Consider the following 8,826-nt stretch of genomic DNA (forward strand, 5'->3'; position numbering starts at 1 on the left):
GAGGTTGAAATCGTCAATATCACACCCCAGCGATAGCTTACTCAGGGTAAATTGTTCAGATCTTGAAGGCCATGCTTTTTGCTGACCGCATGTGGCATAAGCCATTCAAAAGCAAGAACACTGCATGTAATTTATTTCTGCCCTAAACTATAGCACACAATATGAGCATGTCAATATTTATTCTTGTCTCTCAACATATTTTATATAGTTCGGCCCAAAATGGCACAAAACCTGCTGTAGTGGATATTATTGTAGGAATCACGGAGGCCACAAGAGCCGCACTATTATACAGACGGCGCTGGCGGCGCCGGTATTTTCGTATTCTACGCGATCGGTAGAATACGAAGGTACGGCCAGGGACCGGCGTGTTGTTACTCCTCCGTCTTCAACGGTTGTTGTGCCAGCTGCTTCGATATGTTTGTTTGATCGTGTGTTATTAGGCTTGCTGTAATGAAATGAGACGCAGTTCGCGAGCACGAAAGTGCCAGAAGATGGCTTGAGTCTCGCTGTAAGTACGCCGTATGTGTGGCGCGCCAGCTAAATGTGGACCAACGATTTTCATGCCGTGGAGTGCGTTCCCTTTGTCTCCGCTGGTTGTCGTGGAAAGTTTGGTGGACGGCGCAAAGAAGTAATGCGTATTATTAGCGTGCCTCAGCTCGTCCACTACCCAGCGGCTTGTATGCTGCAAGTAACATCGCGGACGCATCGCTGGAAACTTGGAGAGCGCCTTTCGACCTCGTCGTACTGTTGAAACGGTAAGCAATCGTGCTCGCCAACTACACGTGCGCTCAGGCGTGTTGTGTGTGCTTCCCGTGTGTGTATGGAGTGCCTTGCGAACGTAGCAAGTGGAACACCCGCGACAACAGTGAACCCTGTGCTGATACTTGCTACGCGCTGGTTGTAAGAATTGTGTACGCAACTCTATTGCCACAGTGCGGAATTGATAATCCTGATAAGCGTTTGCTTCCGCTGAGAAAAGTTTCGCAAATCGTGTTCACCTTGTGCAGCTGTGCGTGAGCTCCAGCTTGTCTGCTAAAGTTGCATAGTAACGACCCGTCTACCTCTTCATCGATTCTTTCTTCAGTGACGTTTCCTCACTTATAAATGCTTTGACGTTGTGTACAATCTCTGCTTACGAGGTTTTTGGTTAACGAACAGCTCTAGGGAAAAAATGTAAGCCAATCACAGCTTGCTACTAGTACAGCTTTATTTCCAAGACAAGATGTGTTGACATCACTGACTTAACTAAACTTGACAGGGGAAAGTTGCCTATACGAAGTAATGGAAAAAAACTTGAAGATTAGATTGTAATCTGCTGCTGCGGCGCGTCCAAAATTTTATTTGATGTAGAGGTCCCCATTATCATGACATTCGATGATTTCAAGCATTTGCTCTCTTTCCACATAAGTGCAGACATTGTTTTCATGACTCTTTTAGGTGCTGATTGCATGTTTTCACGATGTCACAGCTTTATTGTGCCACTGCTCTAAGCTAACATAGAACTCATTTTGTAGTGGCGAGGCCGTGACCCACAACATAAACTACAAGATCGAGGAGCCCCCCCCCCCCCCCCCCCAGAAATGCAGACCCTGTGGATATATGGCTGCAGCAGCATGGTGTGTGATCTGGATGGTCATGTCAGGTGTGTATGAAATGTACGTGTTCCAAAAAGTGGGCTTGGTGTCATTCATGGTGAAGTTTATCAACACATTACTTAATGCAGCTTACTAAAGAGACTAAATATTTATGCAACCACAGTCAGGCTGTCAATGTACGCGGATGACATCTGCATATGGACATCTGCAGTAACACGCCTACAGTTGCGAGCGAGAATTCAGAGAGCCGCGACACAAACTGCTATCTACCTCCGTGATCGAGGCCTGGAAATTTCTTCCGAGAAATGCGCACTAGTGCCATTTACGCGCAAACCCATGGCAAACTACAATGTAACGATAAATGGCCAAATAATACGACGGGTCCGATCGTACAAGTTTCTAGGTGTCATAATCGACAGGGACTTGTCATGGAGCCCACACATATCATACGTGAAAAAACGGTTGACAGGCATCTGCCACCTGTTCAAGTTTTTCGCTGGCAAGACCTGGGGAATGTCGCCTAGTGCCATGTTACAACTGTACAGGGTGCTTTTTCTGGGATTTCTGCGATACAGCTTGCCAGCAATAAACAACACAGGCAAAACGAATCTCCGCACAATACAAAGTCTTCAGGGTCAAGTGCTCCGGATCTGCCTAGGCCTGCCTCAGAGTGCTTCAACAGTGGCTACGATAGCAATTGCTAGAGACCACCTTGTCAAGACCCACATTGAAATTGAAGTACTCAGGACCCATATAAGGCATCTAGCCAGGACTCCTCGTCACCATTTAGCCTCTCTACCAGCGGACAGGCCACACACATCTTTCAGCCAAGCGATTACTGCATATGATGAATCATTGCCAGCTTGTTTCACTCCGGCTGCGAGACCTTCGATCCCTCCATGGTGCCTCGCTCAGCCAAAAATCAACCTCGCAATACCTGGTATCTCGAAAAAAGCTGATCTGTCATCACCAGCCCTTAGACAGCTCACGCTACTATATCTGTACGAGAACTACCGTGACTCTACGCATATTTACACTGATGGATCTGTCCTTCCAAGCAGCTCCGCGGCGGCAATCGTCATACCAGCGAAAGCTACAACCATCAAATTTAAGACAACCCACGCGACAACATCGACAGCAGCAGAGCTCGCAGCGCTCTTTACTGCCCTTCATCACATTAGTGATGAACCGCCACTCAAATGGACAATATTCTGCGATTCGAAGGCGGCACTGCAGTCTCTACTGTCACCTTTACGACGCGGACCACACGAACAACTAATATTCCAGATTACAGAGACGTTACACCATATAAGTAATGCAGGCCATGACATAACCTTCCAGTGGCTTCCAAGTCACTGCGGGATTATCGGCAATGAACGGGCGGATCACGCTGCCCGCTCAGCCCATACTGAGGAGCGCCACGTCCCAATTCCTCTTTCCAGAACTGACACGGCACGGAAGCTCCGCCTCCTTGCTCGGCAGTGCACCGCGTCGCAATGGAATGAGCCACATTTAAGAAATACGCGACTGTACTCACTTGATCCATCATTAAGTCTTCGAGCGCCATCACAGCTTCGCCGTAGAGACGCCACGCTTTTATATCGACTTTGGTTGGGCGTTGCCTTTACTAAAGCCTATGCCTTCCGCATAGGGATGACCGACACCCCAACCTGTGACCACTGCGGCCATGAAGAATCAATTGGCCATATTTTGTGCGCCTGCCCGCAGTACAGTCCACAGCGGGCATGCCTTAGCCACGAACTTGACCAACTGGACGACCAACCGCTATCTGAAAACAGAATTCTACAACATCGAAAGGACCTACCGTCGCAGAAGAAGGCCGTGCAAGCGCTTTTGCGCTTCTTGCGATCTACCGGCCTGTGTGAACGACTTTAACTGAAACGCCTTTTGTGTGTGTGTCTCCATACGTGCGCGTTCCCTTTTTTTTCTTTTTTTTCCTCTCTGTCATCTTTCTAACCCCTATCCCCCATCCCCCGTGTAGGGTAGCAAACCGGAGACTCATGTCTGGTTAACCTCCCTGCCTTTCCTCTTCATTCTCTCTCTCTCTATGCAACTTTATTGAGCTTGCTACCTATCTGTGTGCATAGCCATTATGCCAGCATTATTGTGTTCTGTATAAAACTATACCTAACCTTTCCTGATGTTAAGTATTTGTTTTGCGTAAGTTGCTTACCTGCAAGTTAAATATAATTTTTGCTTTGTACATAGTATATTTGGGACTTTTTATTGTGGTTTTATTCTTTGAAAACTATTCCCTATGCTGTACCCCTTATTTGCATATTTTTTTTCTGTTTCTGCTACAATCTCGTGCAGTTTTCTGTGCATGTAGGAATTCGAAGTGTAGTGGGCTAATTATGTCGCAGGTCTAAGCACGTAGTGTGCACACCATTGTTTATCATTGATATCTTTACAGTTACTTCTCTGTTCGCATAGTAACAGCCACTGCACAATAAACATATGGTGAGCTTTAATTTCCTGATAATTAATGTGAAGGTCAGTATTTACTATGCTGCATTTACTTCAGTAGTACATAGGCACAGACTGATATGGATCTTTTGTGACCTACACGGGATGCCTTTTTTGTTTGTTGCATTAAAAATGCGTGCTCACCGACATGTCTTACTATATATGTGGTATGCCTCATCGATTTCACTTGTCAATTTTTACGGCGGATAAAAACAGATGAACGATTGTAATCCAACATGAAGACCCATTGTGGAAATGTACTGCCAAGTTGGACGACCATACTGGTCTTTTGAATGAAATATGGGGATCTCTTATACACATAAGGTGCCGGCCAGTTTGCCCTATGTACGCTTGACCACATGTGAAAGGGATACACTGCACTGCCTGTGACACACACGACAAATTTGGCGGTATCTTTCACCGAGCAAGCCTCCCTTGCCTGCTTGCCTTTCTCAATTCTCTTGCACACTGCTCTGCATATAGGCACCCTGACAAGAAAGGCTTGCTAAGATACCACTAAATTTGTCTTGTGTCTGTCAGGGGTAGTGTAGTCTATTCTTGTGATCATGTGTATATTTGGTCAAAGGTACATGCAGCAGATTGGCCGGTGCTTCAACACGTGCCTAAGATAGCACCATAATTCACCCACCGGACCAGTATGTTCATCCCGCTTGACCATGCACCGATGGGACTGGGGCTGCGTGCCAGATTTAGACTGTTCATCTGTATTGTGCAGCTACGGTAACCAATTGACCATCAAAATCGCTGAGGAATGCCACATAAAAAGACTGGGTCACAAGCTGTTTACTGAATTGTCCGCAACCTTCGTAGTAACAAATTTGTTTGTTGTAACTAGTTTTAGGCACATTATTTCTTGTCAAATTTTCTGCTTGGCCTATAGAGCAGTTATGCAATCAATTTTCAAAGTTACATATTTGTATAATTTCTGTTTTTCACATGCTATGTTGCAAGAAGGACCCTTTTTAATTAAAACTGAATTAACTTTTCAATTGCAATTGGGAAGTCTTATCATTGCATTTAGGATACTAGTGTACATACCCGTACTAGATTAGAAACTAACTGTTTCAATAACTCAAGAAGCACGAATATACTGTGTCCATTGTATCTGACAGTGACACTGCGACTGTGTTCCGAATACCACAAATTGGCAGTTGTCCATCATAATTTGCGAAAACAACTTAAAACATTATTGGACCCCAACAATGGATACTTACGTGCATCATCACGATTGCTCAAGCTCCATGTGAGAAATTTATTATTGGCATATTAAGCATAGTACATACCAACTATGGCTAACAGGGGATGGAATATTAATTTTGTCTACCGCTCAACGATAGAAGCCAGTAGGTAAATCCCTTCTTTTCAAAAAATTTGCTTCCTATGCATAGTGTGACGTCTGTATAGGACTCTTAGCTCATGGGTGTTCCTGCTTGCTTATGTTATAAAGGGGAATGTGTTGTCATTGCAAGATGAGATTAATGTGTGACTTAGGCTGTTGTCGTTTGGAGATACTTTTCGTCATCAGCCATGATATTCTAGTGCCAGGCACATTGGCCCAGTGCTGATGTCACAGAATCTTGGGAAAGTAAAAATATTTAAAAGTGATTCTCAAAAGGACTGCCGCTGTTTGGCAGAGTGGTGGGGAGGTGGGGCGTTCTGCCACTTTTGTGTTATAATTTTTTTATGAAATACTGAAATGAAACTTAGCATAGTGCTACAACTATATGGATATTTGTGGCATGTTTGTGCCTGCTAATACATTACGGCTGAATGTTCATTACACCTTTTGAAAATTAATTTCAATTGTATTTTCCAGGCTCCACCGTTGCCGATTACTAGATGGACCAAATGAGGCCAAAAACTAGCCTTCCTCGCTCCTTTCCTGGAAAGTGAAATAGCAGGTGATCATGTAAGAATGAACTTGCAACATGTGAGCAGTAGCCAAAGCTCCATACAGGTCATGCTGGTGGTGGAATGATAAGACAAACCGCAATATTTATTTGTTTACTTATGCACTTAATATTTATTTATTCATATCTCATGAGTACTGTGCAGTTTTACAGCAAGGAATCAGGTAAAATAAAGAAATATTGTTGCGTCAAAGTAAACATGTTATTTGAAAAAGCATAATTCACGTAGCACAGTACCATGATGGAGCATTTTTAGACAACTAGTCTGCTTTTGATACGAATTCATGAAAACTGCAAATTTTGAAGAAACAGAGCAGTAAGGTTAACAAGTCTTACTCATAACTAAAATATGAGATCGCATTTCTGTTGGACCTAATACCGTAATTTAATCTGGCAAATTTGAGATACCATATGCTGCTCTAATATACAATCACTAATTTATGAGTAGATGCGCGAAACTCTCAAACATTGCAACAATTTCATGTAAGCTGTAAATTCATATATAAAATTTGTTGACTTTAGACATAGCAGATGGAGTCTGCAGAACTGTGATATCTCTTTCTGGCACAGAGATGTGGATTATTAAGCTTTGTGGTGTTATTTTTCTTAAACCTGCCAAATAGTTATTCCTGCAACACGTAGAATTCTCAAATGTCACAAACTTAATTCAAATTATTGCTGTAGTTGTCTCAAAAGTATTTCTGTATTTTGGATGTATTTGAGTAAGAAAAACGACAGAATTAACGAACTTGTGCTAGTCCTTTTTTTTTTCAATTTGCAGTTGCAAACTAAGTAAGTTCTTTTCCTTCAAGTTTTGCTGTGTTAAGCAAATTTTAACAAAAATTGATGGTGTTACTGTAAAGGCTATTATTTAAACATTTTTAAATGTATCAAACCTCATCAAATTTCGTTCCATAGTTGCCGAGAAAAACTATTTTACTGTTCGTGTGCATTACATAGGAGCTCCCGAGCTAAATCTCTTTTTTAGTCATTGCGTGTGACGGTCTGGTTTGTATTTCTCATCCTAATTTTAGAATATTGGCTCTGATCTCAAAATTGTTTCCCTTACAACGAAATACAAGCTTTTAAACTTTGTACGATATATGGTGTACTGCTCTATGAAAACCACTGTTTGGCACATTTTTGCAGGGCCTGCCAGTGCTAATTTTACACAAACATAGACTAAAAGGCTGTGTCGTTTCGGTATATGGTGTACTTATCTGTGAAAGCCACTATTTGCCACATTTTTGCAGGGACTGCCAGTGTTATTTTTGCATTTAAACAGATTAAATGCTGTGTCGTTTCGTCAGGCTGACACAACATTGCAGTGGACATTCATATCAGTCTATTGTCAGGCTTTAGTATCCAACCATTTAATGTGCGCTGCTGGAACAGGCACTTCTTTTGCAGTTTTAATGGTATGGTTTTTGTCCTAGTCAAGCCTGTTATTGCCAGGTGTAAACTGTAATCAAGTGTGCCACTGATTTTTTTACCTCATGTTTCATGCGTTCGCACCACCAGCTTGACCCGAGAAGCATGTTGGCAGCTGTTTGTGTGTTGCAAGTTCTAGTATGAAGCGTGTATGTCACATATATGAAGCATGTATATAGTCTGAAGTGCAATAAACATTTCGAACTGAATACTTTGTGGTTGTAGTACCAATTATTTTGCCACTGCATTTACTGTAGTCCTTATTGCCTACAGTAGAACTTTGGTAAATATCAAGTACTTTACACACATCGGCCTAACGTTTATAGGCATTTGCTTGTAGGGACTCGAAAGCAGCTGCATAGAAATATTCTATAGAATTTTGTCTTTAGCATCTCTAAAGCAACTCGATAGAAATATTCTATAGAAAGTTGCCTTTAGCATCTCTAAAGCAACTCGATAGAAATATTCTATTGAAATTTGTCTTTAGCATCTCTAAAGAAACTCGATAGAAATATTCTATAAAAATTTGTCTTTAGCATCTCTAAAGGAACTCGATAGAAATATTCTATAGAAATTTGTCTTTAGCACCTCTAAAGGAACTCGATAAAAATATTCTATAGAAATTTGTCTTTAACATCTCTAAAGCAACTCGATAGAAATATTCTATAGAAATTTGTCTTTAGAGTTCCTATAAGAATGCGGTGGCCAAATAACTTTTGGAACTCTATAGGAAAATTCTATAGGCAATCAAAATAAACACAATAGAGTTCTATAGAGAAAATTCAAAAGACTTTCTAAAAAAACACATTAAAATTTTTTGTAAGGGCTGTACTTGGTCCTTCGTTTTCTGTCACCTTCCCGTAGTTCGCAATCAAATTGGGGCACGTTCGCGATCTTTATTTTGCCGTACAAGAACTTGAGAGCTCACCGCTCTTGTTTCAACATGAATCGCCAAATGTTTTCGATTAATTCTTACCGCAAGAATTGTCAACTTACGAACAGCGCAGATTATGTGTAATTGTGTGTCAATGATTGGCGAGTTTTTGAAAGAGATGACATGTTTTGAAACAACAGTTCCAGTCACCGCATGCTTGGACCTGAAGTGGTATGTGTGCTACAGAATAGGCTGTACCAGTCGAAAAAACTTTCGATTTCTTTTTTTTCTTTTTTTTCTTTGTGTTTATCTCTGTGCGTTATACACCGGCGGCCCTCATAGCTTTGTTTGCCCATCGCGACGATGCTTCGTTCGGAGGGACGCGAATTGTGCGCCTGTACTCCGTTGAAGAAGAGGAGAACGCTAGTGTGAATGAGCGTATTTGTCAAGGCGCAGTGAAGAAGTCGCGGTTGCGCTCAAAATAAGAACAGCGACCTGCTGCTGTGCC

At 42.1% G+C, this 8,826-nt stretch overlaps 1 long non-coding RNA gene across 1 annotated transcript; it reads left to right on the forward strand.

Moving 5' to 3' along the window:
• The first annotated feature begins 274 nt into the window (after positions 1 to 274).
• Positions 275 to 7,655, forward strand: LOC129383567 (uncharacterized). Its single transcript, XR_008611458.2, has 3 exons — positions 275 to 755; positions 1,515 to 1,642; positions 5,920 to 7,655. It is a non-coding gene; the product is annotated as an uncharacterized lncRNA (long non-coding RNA).
• The last annotated feature ends 1,171 nt before the right edge of the window (positions 7,656 to 8,826 follow it).

The sequence above is a fragment of the Dermacentor andersoni genome, unplaced genomic scaffold (assembly GCF_023375885.2).
Source record: "Dermacentor andersoni unplaced genomic scaffold, qqDerAnde1_hic_scaffold ctg00000039.1, whole genome shotgun sequence".
Lineage (NCBI taxonomy): Eukaryota > Metazoa > Arthropoda > Arachnida > Ixodida > Ixodidae > Dermacentor > Dermacentor andersoni.